This window comes from Neophocaena asiaeorientalis, unplaced genomic scaffold (genome assembly GCF_003031525.2).
Source record: "Neophocaena asiaeorientalis asiaeorientalis breed wild unplaced genomic scaffold, Neophocaena_asiaeorientalis_V1.1 scaffold6, whole genome shotgun sequence".
NCBI lineage: Eukaryota > Metazoa > Chordata > Mammalia > Artiodactyla > Phocoenidae > Neophocaena > Neophocaena asiaeorientalis.
The window spans coordinates 779,228-798,934 of NW_020174424.1; the positions used below are offsets into that span (position 1 = coordinate 779,228).

Here is a 19,707-nt window from a genome sequence, read left to right on the forward strand (position 1 = left end):
TTCCCTTTCTAAATATATTCAGTCACATAATTTTACACTTATTAAATAATGGTTTAAAACAGTAACCATCAAAATCTTTAAATAATCCCAGATCTGGATTAAATCATGGTAGTATTAATATTTTCTAAAATTCCAATTTATTTGTTCATCAGTAAAATGTAATATTTGACAGCGTCTCCAGAAAATAAGTTTTCTATGTGTAGGAAGATGATAATTTTATACCACCTGCTATTAATCAGGCCACTGAGCTGCTAATACATTATATAACAATTTTTTTCACACCAGTGGTTCCACTTGAACAAAATACTACAAGTCGTCATTATCATACAAATACTGAATACTTAGTCATTCCTGAAACAACGAACAATCTTTATAGTAATATTTCTTTGTTGTGGTGTTTAGTCTTGATACTATTAAGCACAATGAATTTTACTTAATGAATATGGATGAATTAAGGCAGAAGGGCATAACCTAGTCCCCTTGATAATTTATCCTCTGTCTTTTAAAAAATCATTGTTCAAGCTATTCAAATTACAGATCTGCTGGCTAGAAAGACACAATTTGTCCCTTAGACCAACGTCCATTATTTCAAGCATGAGGTTAAAATCTTGGTATTCAGGACATGTTCCCTTGACCTACCATTATGATCATTACTCAGCTATACCCACAATACTGATTTTCAAATGATACTATTCACTTGCTATGCCTCTTGGCTGTATGTATGTAGATTATTTTTCTTGACCAAAAATATTTAATAATTGGGCAATAATCTACTCAGTCTTTGTACACTCTACATTGAATAATTTTTCATTTTTACAACCATTTCCTGCATGGCTCTTGCTCTCTTCTTCTGTCATCTTCACATGACTAATTGGTCCATTCCCTTCAAAGGAGGAGGGATTTTTGAAGGAGCCTCCAACTCTATCCCACAATGTGAAATACTGTCCATAGTTATGGTCAAAGAGCATGTGGTGGTCTGTATGATGAGCTGAGCCATTAATAAATGGCCTTAAGATTTGGGGAACATGAAAGTCACCATCATGAATGGAAATTGTCCAGATATTGACCAAGACATACAAACCTAAATAAACTACCATGTGTAAGGGGAAAATAAAAAGGTATATGTGGCAAGGCAGACTCTGAAGGACGCCAGCCAGATGGTGAAAAGCATGACTTGTAAATGGAGTCAGAATCTTCCAGGTGTGATGTTTGTGTAAGCACTTACATACAAGTCTATGATGAAGACCTCTGTGAATCCAGTAGATCAGCATGTCAGTGAAAAAGAGAAAGAGCAGGATAACAGCAATGAGTCAAAACCAGCCATATGGAAACTCTTTATGCTGTCATACAATTTGCTGTAACCTCTGTCAGGAACAGTGAAACTCTGGGGATGCTGATCCATGGCATTGACTGGACAGAATGCATAATCTCTTGATAAACTTGATTCTTGAAAAATTGTGAGTGTTTCATTAATGAATGATCATAGACAAAATAATAACTCAGTGTTGCAAAGAAGAAATAAAGGTTATATGCACTGAGATTTGTTATAATCAGGAGACTGATAGCTTGTCGGAAGATGTCATCCTGTGGCCATGTGGCCAAATATATATATGGTGTAAAAAAACAATTGGGTACAAGATCCGTCTTAGGCCCTAGAGAGGGTCCACTGCCAGCCACCAGTTTGGTTCCTGCAGGGCTTCAGCTGCTCTGGCTAGTCTTTTATTCAATTTTTTATGTGGTATGTCACATGAGTTGTAGATATTGAACCATTCTTGCATTCTTGGGATAAATCCCATTTGATCATATTGTATGATCCTTCTAATATATTGTTGGATTCAGTTTGTTAATTTGTTGAGGATTTTTGCATCTATGTTCATCAGTGATATTAGACAGTAACTTTCTTTTTGTGTGATATCTTTGTCTGGTTTTGGTATCAGGGTGATGCTAGCCTCATAGAAAAAGTTTGGAAGTGTTCCTTCCTCTGCGATTTTTTGGAATAGTTTGAGAAGGATAGGTATTAACTCTTCTCTAAATGTTTGATAGAATACATCTGTTTAGCCATCTAGTCCTGGACTTTTGTTTGTTGGGAGTTTTTTTTTTCTTTATTACTGATTCAGTTTTATTACTGATAATTAGTCTGTTCATATTTTTCTTTTTCTTTCTGGTTCAGTATTGGGAGATTGTACATTTCCAGGAATCTATTTCTTCTATATATTGCCCATTTTATTGACATATAGTTGTTCACAGTAATCTCTTGTGATCCTTTATATTTCTGTGGTGTCAGTTATAACTTCTCCTCTTTCATTTCTAACTTTATTGATTTGGGGCCCCTTCCTTTTTTTCTTGATGAGTTTGGCTAAAGGTTTATCAGGTTTGTTTAGCTTTTCAAAGAACCAACTCATTTTTATTTTTTTAATTTTTATTTTATGTTGGATATAGTTGAATAACAATGTTGTTTCAGGTGTACTGCAAAGTGATTCAGTTATATATATACATGTTTCTATTCTGTTTCCAATTCTTTTCCGATTTAGGTTGTTACAGAATATTGAGCAGAGTTCCCTGTGCTATACAGTAGGTCCTTGTTGGTCATCTATTTTAAATATAGCAGTGTGTACATGTCAATCCCAAACTCCCAGTCTAACCCTCCTCCTCACCCTTCCCCCTTGGTAACCATAAGTTTGTTCTCTAAGTCTGTAAATCTGTTTCTGTTTTGTAAATTTGTTCATTTATATCATTTTTTTAAGATACTGCTTATAAGCGATATTATGCAATATTTGTCTTTCTCTGACTTACTTCACTTAGTATGATAATCGCCAGGTCCATCCATGTTGCTGCAAATGGCATTATTTCATTCTTTTTAATGGCTGAGTAATATTACATTGTGTTTATGTACCACAGCTTCTTTATCCATTCATCTGTCGGTGGACATTTAGGTTGCTTCTTTGTCTTGGCTATCGTAAACAGTGCTGCAATGAACACTGGGGTGCCTGTATCCTTTCAAACCACGTTTTTCTCTGGATATATGCCCAGGAGTGGGATTGCAGGATCATATGGTAGCTCTATTTTTATTTTTTTAAGGAACCAAAGAACCAACTCTTAGTTTCATTGATCTTATTGTTTTTTAGTCTCTATTTCATTTATTTCTGCTCTGATATTTATGATTTTTTTTTTCCTTCTGCTAACTTTGGGTTTTGTTTGTTCTTTTTCTAGTTAGTTTAGATGTAAGGTTAGGTCGTTTGAGATTTTTCTTATTTCCTAATATAGGCTTGTATCGCTATAAACTTGCCTCTTAGAACTGATTTTCTGATCTGTGATTCTGTTTTGTAAATATGTTCATTTATATCATTTTTTTAAGATACTGCTTATAAGCGATATTATGCAATATTTGTCTTTCTCTGACTTACTTCACTTAGTATGATAATCGCCAGGTCCATCCATGTTGCTGCAAATGGCATTATTTCATTCTTTTTAATGGCTGAGTAATATTACATTGTGTTTATGTACCACAGCTTCTTTATCCATTCATCTGTCGGTGGACATTTAGGTTGCTTCTTTGTCTTGGCTATCGTAAACAGTGCTGCAATGAACACTGGGGTGCCTGTATCCTTTCAAACCACGTTTTTCTCTGGATATATGCCCAGGAGTGGGATTGCAGGATCATATGGTAGCTCTATTTTTATTTTTTTAAGGAACCAAAGAACCAACTCTTAGTTTCATTGATCTTATTGTTTTTTAGTCTCTATTTCATTTATTTCTGCTCTGATATTTATGATTTTTTTTTTCCTTCTGCTAACTTTGGGTTTTGTTTGTTCTTTTTCTAGTTAGTTTAGATGTAAGGTTAGGTCGTTTGAGATTTTTCTTATTTCCTAATATAGGCTTGTATCGCTATAAACTTGCCTCTTAGAACTGATTTTCTGATCTGTGTCCCACAGATTTTGGATTTCTTTTTAATTTCATTTGTCTCCAGCTATTTTTTGATTTTTTTCTTCTTTGAGTTCTTCAGTGCTCCATTGGTTGTTCAGTAGCATGTTGTTTAGCTTCCATTTGTTTTTTGCAATTTTTTTTCCTTGTAGTTGATTTCTAGTCTCATAGCATTGTGGTCGGAAAGATGCTTTATATGATTTCAGTTTTCTTAAATTTACTGAGACTTGTTTTTGCGCCCTAGCATGTTATTTATCCCGGAGAATGTTCCATGTGCAATTGAAAAACTGCATTCAGCTGCTTTTGGTTGGAATGGTCTATATAGATCTATTAAATCCACGTGGTCTAATGTGGCATATAAGGCCAGTGTTTGTTTCCTTATTGATTTTTTTCTTTTTTTGGTCTGAATGATCTGTCCACTGTAAGTGGGACGGTAAAGTCCCCTACAATTATTGTTACTGCCAATTTATCCCTTTAGGTCTGTTAATATTTTATGTATTTAGGTGCTCCTATGTTGGCTGCATATATACTTGTAATTGTTATATCTCATTGTATTGATCCTTTAATCATTATGTAATGTCCTTCTTTGTCTCTTGTTACAGTCTTTGTTTTAAAGTCTATTTTGTCTGATAAGTATTGCTACCCCAGCATTCTTTTGATTTCCATTTGCATGAAATACCTTTTTCCATCCCTTTGCTTTCAGTCTGTATGTCTTTAGATCTGAGGTGAGTTTCTTGTAGGCAGCACATATATGGGTCTTGTCTTTGTATCCATTCAGCCACTCTTTCCTTTGATTGAAGCATTTAGTCCATTTAAAGTAATTATTGATAAGCATGTACTTATTACCATTTTGCTCATTGTTTGGGGGTTGTTCTTTTTTGTCTGTTTCTTCTTTTGTTCTCTTCCCTTGTGATTTGATGACTACGGTACCTCTAGCGTTATGTTTGGATTCCTTTATCTTTTCTGTATTATAGATTTTTGGTATGTGATTACCATGAGGTTTAATACACACATGATTATTTTAAATTGCATATCTCTCAATTTCAAAGGCCTTTTAACAACCCTGCATTTTTACTCCCCTCCCTCCATGAATGTTTTTGACATAATATTTTACATCTTTCTGTTTTGTTTTGGTTTTTTCTTGGCCACGCTGCATGCAGCTTGCGGGATCTTAGTTCCCCAACCAGGGGTTGAACCCAGGCTCCAGCAGTGAACATGCGGAGTCCTAACCACTGGACCACCAGGGAATTCCCGACATCATTTTGTCTTGTGTATTCCTTAACTACTTATTGCAGATGTGTAGGTGATGTTTACTGCTTTTGTCTCTTAACTTTCCTACTAGCTTTGTATGTGGTTAATTTATAACCTTTTACTGTATATTTGCCTTTACCAATGGGCTTTTTCCTTTGTAATTTTCATGTTTCCAGTTGTGTCCTTTTTTTTTTTGCCTAGAGAAGTCCCTTTAATATTTCTTATAAAGCTGATTTAGTAGTGATGAACTCTTTTAGCTTTATCTTGCCTGTAAAACTTTGATCTCTCCTTCAAGTCTTAAAGACTGGCTGGGTAGAGTATTCTTGGTTGTAGGTTTTTCCTTTTCATTACTTTAAATATATCATGCCACTCCCTTCTGGAGTACTGAGTTTGTGATGAAAAGTCATCTGATAGCCTTATGGGAGTTCCCTTATATATAACTTGGTTGCTTTTCCCTGCTGCTGTTAATAGTCTGTCTTTATCTTTAATTTTTTACAATTTTTGACAATGTGTCTTTGTATGGTCCTCTTTGGCTTGATTCTGTTTGGGACTCTCTCTGCTTTCTGGACCTGAATGCCTATTTCCTTCCCTAGGTTAGGGAAGTTTTCAGCTATTATGTCTTCAAATATATTCTCTGCGCCTCTCTTTTTTCTTTCTGGGACCCCTACAGCGCAAGTGTTAGTACGCTTGATGTTGTCCCAAAGGTCTCTTAAGCTGTCCTCATTTCTTTTTATTCTTTTTTCTTTTTTCTGTTTGGCTTCAGTGATTTCCATTACTCCCTCTTCCAGCTCACTGATCCATTCCTCTGTATCATTTAATCTACTGTGGATTCCTTCTAGTGTACTTCTCATTTCAGTTATTGTATTATTCATCTCTGTTTTGTTCTTTATATTTTCTAACTCTGTTTAAAAACTTCTAACTTCTCACTCTGTTCATCCATTCTTCTCTCAAGCTCTTTGATCTTTTGTGATCATTACCTTGAACTCTCTATTGAGTAGATTGCCTATTTCCACTTCACTTAGTTGTTGCTCTGGGGTTTTAGCTTGTTCCTTCGTTTGAAACATGTTCCTCTGTTGCCTCATTTTGCCTAATTGCTGTTTTTATTTCTATGTATCTGGTAGGTTTACATTTCCTGACCTCGGAGAAGTGGCCTTTCATAGGAGACATCCTATAAAAAGGATGTATGTAGCTGGTAGGCTACATACCAGCTGCACACTCCCCTCTGGTCACCAGAGGTATATGCTCTAGGGATATCCCCTATGTGGGCTACATGGGTCCTTCTCTTTTGGCAGAGTAACTACTGTGGGTGGTCTGGTAGGTGTCACTGACCTCCAGTCCAATTGGTTTTCAGGACTTATCTCATGCTGAGGCTTCCAGCTTCTGGTTCTAGGTTTGGGAAGTTTTCAGCTGTTATTACTTTAAATATACGTTCTGTCCTTTTCTATTTTCTCCTTCTGGAAATCCCATAATGTGAATATTGTTTTTTCAATTGTGTCCTATATGTCCTTTAGGCTTTCTTCATCTTTTTTATTTTTCTTTTTGTTCCTCTGATAAGGTAATTGCAAATTCCTTATCCTCTATTTCACTAGTTCTGCATTTTCAAGTTTGCTTTTTAAACTTTTTATTGTATTCTTCAGTTATTATATTTTTCAACTGTAGGATTTCTGTTAGGTTTTTTTTAATGGTTTCTACTTCTTTGCCCAGCTTCTTGTTTTGTTCATGCATTTTTTTTCTTACTTTGCTTAGTTGTCTGTCTGCATGTTCTTATAGTTCGCAAAAAATAAAAAAGGTCACGAAGAACCTAGGGGTAAGACAGGAATAAAGACACAGACCTACTAGAGAATGGACTTGAGGATATGGGGAGGGGGAAGGGTAAGCCGGGACAAAGTGAGAGAGTGGCATGGACATATATACACTACCAAACGTAAAATAGATAGCTAGTGGGAAGCAGCCGCATAGCACAGGGAGATCAGCTCGGTGCTTTGTGACCACCTAGAGGGGTGGGATAGGGAGGGCGGGAGGGAGGGAGACGCAAGAGGAGAGAGATATGGGAACGTATGTATAACTGATTCACTTTGTTATAAAGCAGAAACTAGCACACCATTGTAAAGCAATTATACTCCAATAAAGATGTTAAAAAAAACAAACAAAAAAAGGATTATTCTGAATTCTTTGAAAGTTCATAGATCTCCATTTCTTTAGCATCAGTTGTTGGAGCTTGTTTCCTTTGATGTCATGTTTACATGATTTTTTGTGACCCTTGAATCCTTATGTCATTATCTGCACATTTGAGTAATTAGACATTACAGGTTTGCATTGACAGAGACAGATTTTCACTAGTCAGCTCAGTTTGGGTTGTGGGTGTGTCTGCTGGTAATATTCTTGGGCAGGTGGGACCTGCTATTATGGTTTATTTGGGGGCAAGGCAACTGTTCAGGCTCTTTGGGGATGGGGACCTATTAGTTGAGTACTGCTGGCTTGGTTCTCAAGTGAGGTTATAGAATGGGCTCCATGTTTGCCTGGATTCTCTGGTCAGGCTTTCTAGATTGTTGGGACTGACTACTATATTCAGTAGTAGATAGGGCTATAAATTAGCTTCCTTGCTATGGCAGGGCAGTAGGATGGGGCCCAGGGCCTCTAACACACATTGTTTGGAGACCCATGTCAGGCAAGAATGTACACTTAATTCCCTGGTCAGGTTAGGTCATCAGTTTTGTCCTGCAGACAGGGAAAGCCATGAGCTATGCTCTCTGTTCAAGTGTCAGTGTAAACAGGCCTGTTGGATGGGCTACACTGCATCCCATGTGCTCTAGTTAGGTTCCTGGTCAGGCAGGCTGAAGGCAATGAGTGGTATTCAGCAATGAGGGGGGCTATGAATTTGTTTCCCTGCCCAGGAGCGTTGGAATAGCAGCTCTAAAACTGGTAAAGCTCTTTATTTGTTGCCTTAAGCCAACCCATGCCCCAAGTTCCCTGGCCAAAAAGGGCCACTGGCTCTGCTCTGCACATTATTGGCTATGCCTCCCAGTCCCTTAGCTCAAACATTGCTGGGTTATGCAGGCTCCAGGTGTTCTCACCAGCCCTTCTTGACAGATGGGACTAGGAAACACCTTCTACAGCAGGTAGGGCTGCTGTGTTTCCATTCCCTTGTCTGGTGGAAGAGAGAGGGGCCACTCCAGGCCTCTCCAGTTTTTTCCAAGCAGGCTTTCTGGTTGCGAGGGGTTGAGCCACCCTCAGCCTTGGCTATGAGTGAATCCTCTGTCTGGGCGTAATGGAAGAACTCCCTGTATTGGCTTTGCTCTGTGGGCAGTTGGCTCCCACTCACCTCTCAGCTAGAGCAGTGCTAGGCTACCCAGCTCCTAGGTGCTCTTACCAACCCCTCTGGCCAGATGGGGTCAGGCAACACTCTCCCCAGTGAGTGGGGCTATGACTCGGTTTTTTTCATGGGTGTAGGCAAACCAGACTGTAAGAATGGTAAAATTCCTCATTTGAGGACCTAGAGGCAGGCAGATCTGCCTCCCAGTGGGTTCCCTGGTCAGAGTGGACCACCAGCTTGGGTCTACAGGTGATCAAAGTTGCTGGTTGATAATGAGCTCCATCTGCCAAGATCCGAGTGCTGGTTGTTGCGTGTCCCCTCCCCCTTCTCTATCATAGTTTCAGATTCCCAGTGATTCCCTTGCAGTCCGCAAGGGGGAGACCAGAGTAGGGGCTCCCACAAAGTGACCCGCAGTGTTGGGAGAGAGGGTTGAAACCCCTGTGCTCTTTTCCCATTGGAGGAATCAAAGGCACTAGGGAGACTTCTCAGCAGAGTGCTGTGCTGGCCCGAGAGAGAGGCAATGCAGTCACGTGTAACTGCTTCTCTTATCCTTCTAATGCGGTGTGTCTTGGTCTCTGTGGTGGAGGAGGTTGCTTCAGCCTCACCCCCATGTTCTAGGATTCCCTTAGTGCTGTCTTGCTCATGAAGAGTTGTTGTTCTTCTTGTGACGGGGAGCACAGTCAGGGATGACCTATGTCGCCCTCTTGATGCCTTCGCTCTCCAGGTATATAACCTGCAGCCCTCTCCATGTGAAGCTTATGGCACTGAGCAGCAGAGAAGAATGTATGTTTCCTGTGGGCAGCTGATTGCCCAGGTGGGAGGAAGAGGTGGGGTCCACACCACTCTTCTTGTCACAGGGCTTGATAAGAAGACAAAGATGAAGGGAATTCTCAGTCTGAAAGCTGACTCCACGCTCTAATGGGGGAAATTTCTAGTGTAAAACAACTATCTTGAAATCCTCTCTCTAGACAGCGCCAAGAGACCCAGATACCCTTCATGGTTCCTCTGTGGGGATAGTGTAATGAAGTGAGGAAGCACATGCATGTTAGCTCAGCCACTAATTTGGGCTCTGATTCTGCCCCTTCCTTATTTTGGGAGCCTGGGCAGATATCCAATGAGATATTTGTTTCATCTGTAGAACAAAGATAACGCCCATCTCTAGGGAGCTATCATGAGGACCAAATGCAACCTTACGTATACAGTGCTTGACAAGGAGTGCACATTCCGTAAATGGTAGCTGTTATTATTATTTATTGTAGAAGACGTTTAATCCAGAAGAATCTGCAGAGGAATTTCCAGCTTTTCTGTAAAGACGCCCCTCCCTTTGACTCACAGGGACACAATGCCTTGAGAGTCAATAGCTTTCTCCTCCTATCCTTTCTTGTTTTCTCAAATCTCAAATTGCACTACAAATAATCATTTGGTATCCAGGAAAGATGGGAGGAAAATGATTTCATTAAGCTTCTGCAGCCTTAGAATATGAATAACTTTAATGGCCACAAACTTTTAAGCTTGAGTTCAATGCACCACTGCTTATACCAACCCCACACAGTCCCTCAACCATTATCCCAAAGTTGTTTGGTTCAGATCTTTGATTGGGTCTGAAACCCCTGGACACTACAGACTGATGTGTTGACTCTGAAAACAGCTTGACCGTCAACAATCTAACAGTCATAAAACACCCATAGAGTGATGTTTGTGTAGGCTATAATGTTTATGTTATTCATGGCAGCCAAATAAATTATAGAAGTGCCACAATGTTGGACGGTGAAATCTGGATAGCTAATCAGCTGGACCAGCCTGTAGAGAGCTGCAAGGGAAACAACCATTCTTTCTAGATGAAGCAAATCTGATAAGCATTTTTAGCCTCTTGGCAAGAGACACAGTGAGAGATCCAGGAAACCAAATGACCATTCCTGTTCCCATTTATTCCTTTAAACAAGCTCCTGCTGGGCACATTTTGGGAAGTAGGCTCTACTTGGCCAACAGAACTTATTGATTTAAGGGAAGAGGTCATTGATCTAAACAAACTTTTCTTCGAGGGATTTTGAAAAGATCATCACAGAAACTAAACATTAATATGTAAATGTGGATTCCCATCCCTAGAGGCTGAGTCCTATTATACTGCCTTAAACCTACCCACTTTGGTGCCCACCGAGGACTTCCATACTCCCTAAAGTCATTGTGTTCCAAAATGTCCTAGCTCCCTCTACCATTCTTGTCCTCATCAGGAAGCTGGTCTCCATTAGAAACTGGGAGAGAGTGACTGAACTCAAACTGATTCACAATAACGTGTTAGTAACTGACAGTCCTTAGCACGAACACCACAGTATTTGCATTTTAAAAGATAATATCCCTTATATGGAATCTAAAAAAGAGAAAAAATGGTTCTGAAGAACCTATGGGCAGGATAGGAATAAAGACCCAGACGTAGAGAATGGACTTGAGGACATGGGGAGGGGGAAGGGTAAGCTGGGACGAAGTGAGAGAGTGGCATGGACATATATACACTACCAAACGTAAAATAGATAGCTAGTGGGAAGCAGCCACATAGCACAGGGAGATCAGCTCGGTGCTTTGTGACCACCTACAGTGGTGGGATAGGGAGGGTGGGAGGGTGACACAAGAGGGAGGAGATATGGGGATATATGTGTATGTATAGCTGATTCACTTTGTTATAAAGCAGAAACTAACACACCATTGTAAAGCAATTATACTCCAATAAAGATGTTAAAAAAGATAATATCCCTTATGTCAAATAAATCTATAATTGGTAAAATTTCAGGCTGAGTGGAAAGAGAACATAAAAAGCTCCAGATGGAGCTCCCTTGGTTAGCTTCTCTGAGCTGTTGCTGTTGTTTCACAGCTTTTCCTAAGTTTTTTCTTAAGAATTCATTCATTTATTCATCAACAATTATTTGCGAACCTATAATATCCTCATTACTGTTCTGGGAGTTTTAAATGCATTAGTAAACAAAGATCTTTAACCTTGGAAGGCAGAATGAGAGAATATATACTAGACCTAATAAGTACATTTTATAGACTGTTAGAGGGTGATACGTGCTTTGGGGAAAAAAAGTAGCAGAGCAATGGGGATTAAGAGTGCCAGGTAATTGGGTTGAAGGTTGTAATTTTAAATGTGGAGTTCGGGGAGGCCTCATTGAGAAAGTAACATTTATGCAAAGACTTAGAGAAGAAGAGAGAATTAGCCAAGGGGGTCTGGGAGAACCCTGTCTCTGAAGGAATGGATAAAGCAGTGCCTGGTGTGTTAAAGGAACAAATAGCAGGGAGGCCAATGTGGCTGAAGTCAAGAGAGCATAGAGGAGGATAGTAAGAGATGAGGTCATAGAGATGATGGGAGCCATCATCTTCAGGCAACTGAAGGATCCTTAGCTCTCCACTTCTACTCCCAGGACAGCAAAGGGGTCTTTGGAACAAAACATGAATGGGGAAAGGGAGACAGAGGATTCAACTTGTATGGAAGAATTTTTTTGGTAGACCAGTAACTATCTTCTCAAGATCAGTAGAAGGTAATAAGAGCTTTATATCCATATAAGAAAAGGAAGTTGAAAAAATATTGAAATCGACACTTTCATCCTCATGTGTTCTGAGCTAGGTGGACAAAATGCTGCTCTTTGAATAATGTGTTTGAGGAAAAAGTCATCACAGATGAGTACTTGGCTCTCTTTCCTCATTTTGGACTGGCTTTGGTCAATGGGCTCCTTTGAGGTTGGCTTTCCAAATACGGCCACCTCATCGTCATCAGCTGCAAACTCAAGGATAAGGAATGAATTCAAAGCCTCAACAGTCTTCAATACAGAACATGGGTGTAGAGAACCTTCCCTTGCTCAGTCATTGCTGAAAAATTAATCGTTTCTCTGCAACTAAAAGCTTCAAGGTGATTTGGTGAAACTTTTATCAAATTACGTCCCTGTGTACTTATGTGCTTATTCCAGACCAGGAGTTTCTGGGGGTCATATTTTGGGTATCACCTTACATTTAACGTATTCTCTCTGATTAAAACCTTCAAAAACACAAACCCTGGCCCACTCAGAAAACTGTCTGGTCTCCTATTTTCAAGCTCTTTCTCCTTTAATAATAAGGGAAATTCTTTTTATGTAGAGTATAAGAAATACAGTGCTGGGAGTTAGAAAGCTTGGGTTCCAAGGATGATTGCCAGGAGATTAGATTAGATGATTCCGAAGTCCTGTGATCTTTTAAGAAGTATATTCAATGAGTCTAAATTTGAGAGAATTGGTATAAGTCAGCCATGACATTCATTCATTCAACAATTATTGCATAATTACGCTAAGTCTTGTGTGTAAAGTTGTTAATAAAATAGGCATGAGGCTCTTGTTTTCATGGCTTAGCTCACTTCATAAGTGCCTAATTAGTCAGGGTTGTCTGAATTGCTGTGTTGGAAAATACTGAGGCTCGATGAAGATAACTGTGATTGATTAGCCATGTCTACCATGAGCAAATGCAAAGTCTCCTTGTACAAATGGAGCCCAGACACTGATGATACTCTTTTTCAGATGCAATCCCAAACTATTTCCTGAAATTTACAGAGCTCTACCATATAGAGCCCAACATTATATCATTGTTTTAAAACCAGTCTCCTATCTTCCTGATGAAGGGAAAGAGCTATATACAGGAGACAGAAGTGATTTAGACTCAAAGATCATCTTTGTATGGTAGTGAGCATTGTCCAGGTGATACTTCAAGGAGAAGTTTAACCTTATTCAGTATAAATATCCCTGCTTGTTCTGAGAAGTTCAAGAAATACTTGACTGATCTCCCAAAGTGGCTCTAGTGATGGACAAGTCAACTCTTTCTCTTTTAACCCACACTGAAGTATCATTTTATGTTTCACAGTTCTGGCTGATCTTTTTAGCAATTTGCTACTTCAATTCTACTTATCTGTCAATCACTCTTAGATTCATTTTGCACAGCTGACTGGTGTTATCACAGTCTTCCTTATACTAATGCATTTAATGGTTGTGTGGCTTTGAAAGGCTGCCAACATAGAGGAACAGCTGAAAATGCTACTTCCCAGCCAGACTGTCCTTTTCTTGATCAGCCTGCAACTACCATTTGTACTTTTTATAGCTTGGATTCTTTGCTGGTCTGACTGCAGTCATTGGTTTTCAACAATATATTTCTCCTGATGGACTTTTTTTTTTGGATTTTCCAACACATATTGAGTGTAAATTGTACCAGACAATTTAATATTACAAGCTTCAGTTGAAACAGCCCCTGTAAGAAACTTATAATCTACTGGATTGAAAGGCAATCAAATAACATTTTAAGCAATACAGGGAAAATGCAGATTTAACTGAGAGGCAAAGTGATGTGGTAGGAAGATACAGGCAATTTCAAATTCTGGCACTGCCGTTTACTAGCTGTTGACCTTGGATAAGTTACTTGACTTCTCTGAATTTCATTTATCTGTAAATTGGACATAGGCATACCTACTTGGCATAGTTATAAGATGAAGATATAATATGTATGAAAAGCACCTAGAATATAGTTACTTGGGTAACTATATAGTTACTTAGGTAATGGTAACTATTTTTAATAATTTTAATATTAACTATTCAGAGAACAAACATGTTAGAAATATTAGGAATATGCAATTTCAAGACTTTGGTTTTGACTTAGATCCTGGGATCAATAAGGATGCCATGGCTGTTGTTATTCAGGGTTGGCAGGGTGTGTGGTTGGGATCATTTGTTAGGTGTCTCCCTCCCTGCCCCTCCTTCCACCATACGTCCTGCCTCTTTTCCTGTAAGGGGAACTCTGTGGAGAAAGAAAGGGCTTGGAGGAATGGCCCCTGCGGAGTGCTGTGTGCTTAGGGTATAGCTCCAGAAATGTAGATATTTAAAATATTTTAAGACCATGTCCACTGGCTAATATAACATTCAGAGAAAATACTTATGAAGATAAAGTGCCCAGAGCTGAGTGATGCTTCCTGCAGCCTGAAGATTGTGCTGTCTCCTTCCCACCCATCAGCTCTCAAGAGGCTCTGGGGGAAGAATCAAAAAGCATTAAAGCTGCGTTGTAGAACAATGACCCTCCACCTCTTTTTTTGCTCCCCAGCTTTATGGAGGTGTAATTGACAAATAAAAATTGTGTATATTTAAGGGGTACAACTTGACGTTTTTGACATACACATACGTCATGAAATAATCACCACTATCAACTTCATTAACATACCATCCTTGTAACTTCCAGTAGGTGAGTCCTGACTCCCTACACGACTCTTTGCTGTAACAAAAGATCCTAATTAGCTGATAAGAATGTTGAAAACCCAATTCCACCAACAGCTCAACTGTTACAGCTGAATGGATGGCCAGTTCAGTCGAGCAGCAAGTGGTTTATTCGTTCCTCGCCTCAATTAGGTCCCTAGAATATTCAAAGTTAATGATTAACTAATTAATTCCCCTCAATCTAAAATTGAGTAGGGACTTCCCTGGTGGCACAGTGGTTAAGAATCTGCCTGCCAATGCAGAGGACACGGGTTCGAGCCCTGGTCCGGGAAGATCCCACATGCTGCAGAGCAACTAAGCCCATGCGCCACAACTACTGAGCCTGCACTCTAGAGCTCACAAGCCACAACTACTGAGCCCTCATGCAACAACTCCTGAAGCCCGGCGCCTAGGGCCTGTGCTCTGCAACGAGAGAAGCCACCGCAATGAGAAAAGCCTGCGCACCGCAATGAAGAGTAGCCCCCACTCACCACAACTAGAGAAAGCCCATGTGCAGCAACGAAGACCCAACACAGCCAAAAATAAATAAATAAACAAATAAATAAATAAAATTGAGTAGACTGAGGCTTAGTGGAATAGAACTTGGGTGAGGTCATGCTGACAGTCAGCAACAAAGCCTGAGCAGAAACCATTTTGGTTTTGATATTTTATTAATGTAAAAAGAATGTAATTTGTTTTCTTATTTTGGATTTTTAAAGACTTTAAGATAAAGAATCAAACTGAAACTGTCCCTTCTCAAACAACTATTTCTGATTCTTTGCTCCTGGGAAAATTACTTACCTTCCTGGATTTGGAAGCCACATCACAAAAGGTTCTGATGAACGTAAAAGTTAGTTATAGTACAAATCATGAATGTAAATCAAGTGCAACATCTATGGCTCAGGGGCAGAATTACCAGGAATAATCTTTAGGTCCCTTTGTGTGACTCAGTACCTAATTTTCCATGAATGATTTTGCACACAAAACTTAAGAGTTTCCTACTCCAAAGTGTATACACTTCAGGACCCACAAAATCTGAATTTGCCTTTAGGCATCTCTCTAAGGGATATAGTGAGAATGCTTTGGAGTCAGACAGACTTGGGTTCAACTCCCCTCTGTCACTTACTACCTGGCTGACCTTGGAGAGATTACTGAACATCTTGGTACATTTATTTCCTCATTTATAAAAGTCAGATAATGAAACTGATTTCCTAGAGCTCTTGCATGGCTTAAGCAAGGTAAGGTGGGAAAACTCTTTGGTTTAGTGCCTGGGCCAGAGCAAACCTGCAATAAAGGCGCTTTTGTATTATGTAGGGAGGTTGTCTGATATAGCGATGAAGAAAGTGGGCTTTAGAACCAGATATACCTCTATTCAAATTCCTGCTTTATATCCCAGTACTTACTGTATTATCTTGGGCAACTTAGTATTTCTGAGCCTTAGTGTTCTCATCTTTAAGATGGGGTATTAAAACCTAATCAATAGAGTTGTTTAAGAAGTGAGATGTTTTAAATTAAGTTTAATCAATAGAGTTGTTTAAGATTATGGTTAACATACAGTATTTTTCTCTGTCTGACTTATTTCACTAAAACCTAATCAATAGTTGTTTAAGATTAAGTGAGATGATGTAACGTGCTTATCAGAGTGATTGCTTTTGGCTGCAAGTAACATCAAGAACAAACATTTAAAATAGCTTAAAACAGTAGGTGTTAACTTTGTGGCTACAGCCCACAATAAAAAATAGATCTTACATTGTTTCTCAGTGTACAAATGCACTTTATCACAGGACTAATGTGTGAATCAAATTTGAGTATATGACCAAGCTTCATACAATATTCTAGAATGGGAAAATAAGAGTGTGGAATCCGAATTAAGGCTTTCTCCAAAATATGCAAGAATAGCATTGGCAACCCAGTATGTGATATGCTTACTTATATTTTTATTGAAGTATAGTTGATTTACAATATTAGTTTCAGGTGTAAAACAGTGATTCAATATTTTTATAGGTTGTACTCCATTTAAAGTCATTATAAAATATTGGCTGTATTCCCTGTGCTGTACAACATATCTTTGTAGCTTATTTTAGTTTATACATAGTATTTATTTGTACCTCTTAATCCCCTACCCCTATTTTGCTCCTCCTGCCTTCTTTCTCCCCAGTGGTAACCACTAGTTTGTTCCCTATATCTGTGAGTCTATTTCTGTTTTGTTATATTCATTCATCTGTTTTATTCTTTAGATTCCGTATATAAGTAATAACATACAGTATCTGTCTTTCTCTGTCTGACTTATTTCACTAAGCATAATACCCTCCAGATGCATCTGTGTTATTGCAAATGCCATATCCATGTTGCAAATGGCAAAATTTTCACTCTTTTTCATGGCTGAGTAATATTCCGTTTATCCATTCAACTATTGATGGACACTTAGGTTGCTTCCATATCTTGGCTATTTCTAAATAATGCTGCTATGGACATGTATCTTTTCAAATTAGTGTTTTTATTTTCTTTGGATATGCATCCAGGAGTGGAACTGCTGAATCATATGTTAGTTCTATTTTTAGTTTTCTGAGGAACCTCCATGTTGTTTTCCATAGTGGATGCACAAATTTATAGTCCCACCAATGGTATATTAAGGTTCCCTTTTCTCCACATCCTCGCCAAAATTTGTAATTTGTAGACTTTTGGATGATGGCCACTCTGATGGCTGTGAGGTGATATCACATTGTGATTTTGATTTGAATTTCTCTGACTAGCAATGTTGAGCATCTTTACATGTACCTGTTGCCCATCTGTATATCTTCTTTAGAAAAATGTCGATTCTGGTCTTTTGCCCACTTTTAATTTTTTTTTTTTTTAATATTTAGTTGTATGGGCTCTTTATATATAGTTTGGATATTACTTTGGAAATTTTTCTCTCATTCACTAGGTTGTCTTTTCATTTTGTTGATGGTTTCTTTTGCTGTGCAAAAGCTCTCAAGTTTAACAAGGTCCCGTTTATTTGTTTTTGCTTTTGTTTCCTTCACCTTAAAAAGAGATCCAGAAATATTACTGTTTATGTCAAAGATTGTTCTATGTTTTTTTCTAGGAGTTTTATGGTTCCTGGTCTTACATTTAGGTCTTTAATCCATTTTGAGTTTATTTTTGTATATGATGTGAGAAAATGTAATTTCATTCTTTTACACATAGCTGTCCAGTTTTCCCAGCACCACTGTCTTTTCTCCATTGAATATTCTTGCTTCCTTTGTTGTAGATTGACCTTAAGTGTGTGGGTTTATTTCTGGGCTCTCTATCCTATCCCCTTGATCTATGTGTCTGTTTTTGTGCCAACACCATACTGTTTCAATTACTGTAGCTTTGTACTGTAGTCTGAAGTCTGGGAGTGTGATACCTCCAGTTTTGTTCTTTTTCTCAAGATTTCTTTGGATATTTGTGGTCTTTTGTGGTTCCATATAAATTTTAGGATTATTTTCTCTAGTTCTGTGAAAAATGTCCTGGGCATTTTAATAGATATAGCATTAAATCTGTAATTTGCTTTGGGTAGTATGAACATTTAACAATATTAATTCTTCCAATCAATGAACACAAAATATCTTTCCATTTCTTTGTACCGTCTTCAACTTCTGTCACTAATGTTTTATAATTTTCAGAGCATAGGCCTTTCACTTCCTTGGTTAAGTATATTCCTAGGTATTTTATTTTTTTCATGTGATTTCAAACTGGACTGTTTTTTTGCTTTCTCTGAAAGTTCATTATTAGTGTATAGAAAAACAACAGATTTCTATATGTCAATCTTGTATCCTGCAACTTCACTGAATTCATTTATTCTAATAGTTTTTTTGTGGCGACTTTAGGGTTTTTTTATATAGAGTATCATGTCATCTGCAAATAGTGACAGTTTTACTTACTTTCCAATTTGGATGCCTTTTATTTCTTTTTTTCCTGCCTGAGTGCTCTTATATTGAATAAAAGTGACGAGTAGACATCCTTTTCTTGTTCCTGATCTTAGAGAAAAAGCTTTCAGCTTTCCACCTTGAGTATGATGTTACCTGTAGGCTTGTCTTTTATGGCCTTTGTTATGTTAAGATATGTTCCCACTATACCCACTTTGTTGAGAGTTTTTATCATAAATGGATGTTGAACTTGGTCAAATGCTTTTTCTGCATCAACTGAAATGATCATATGATTTTAATCCTTTGTTAATGTGGGTGTGTCACATTGACTGGTTTGTGGAGGTTGAACCTTCCTTGTATCCTTGGGATAAATCCAACTTGATAATGGTGTATGAGCCTTTTAATGTATTGTTTAATTCAGTTTGCTTAATATTTCTTTGAGGACTTTTGCATCTATGTTCATCAGGAATATTTACCTGTAATTTTCTTTTTTTGTGGCATTCTTATCTGGTTTTGGTATCAGGGTAATGCTGGCCTCATAAAATGTGTTTGGAAGAGTTTGAGAAAGATTGGTATTAATTCTTTTCTGAATGTTTGGTACAATTCCTCTGTGAAGCCATCTGGTCCTGGACTTGTGTTTGCTGGGAGTTTTTGTAAAATTACAAATTCAATTTCATTACTATTGATTGATCTGTTCAGATTGTTTATTTCTTCCTGATTTAATCTTGGAAGATTGTATGGTTCTAGAAATCTACCCATTTTTTTCCTAGGTTATCCAATTTGTTGGCATATAACTGTTTGTAGTATTCTTATTTTTTTGGTATCTTTGTGATATTTTCTCTTTTTCCTCTTTTATTTCTTAACTTACTTGGATCCTCTCTGTTTTACTTGATAAGCCTTATCAATTTTGTTTGTCTTAAAAAAAAAAACCCAAAAAACACAGCTCTTGGTTTCACCGATCTTTTCTTTTCTTTTTTTTTTTGTCTCTGTATTATTTAGTTTCTCTTTGAAATTTATTATTTTCTTTCTGGTGACTTGGGGCTTTGTTCTTTTATAAATTATTTTTTTTTTTTTTTTTTTAATT

The 19,707-nt window shown here is 38.1% G+C and overlaps 1 pseudogene; it reads right to left on the reverse strand.

Annotated features, from left to right (window-relative positions):
• Positions 1-770: 770 nt before the first annotated feature.
• The window catches only part of LOC112407372 (lathosterol oxidase pseudogene), a 21,564-nt pseudogene continuing 2,627 nt past the window's right edge, over positions 771-19,707 (reverse strand).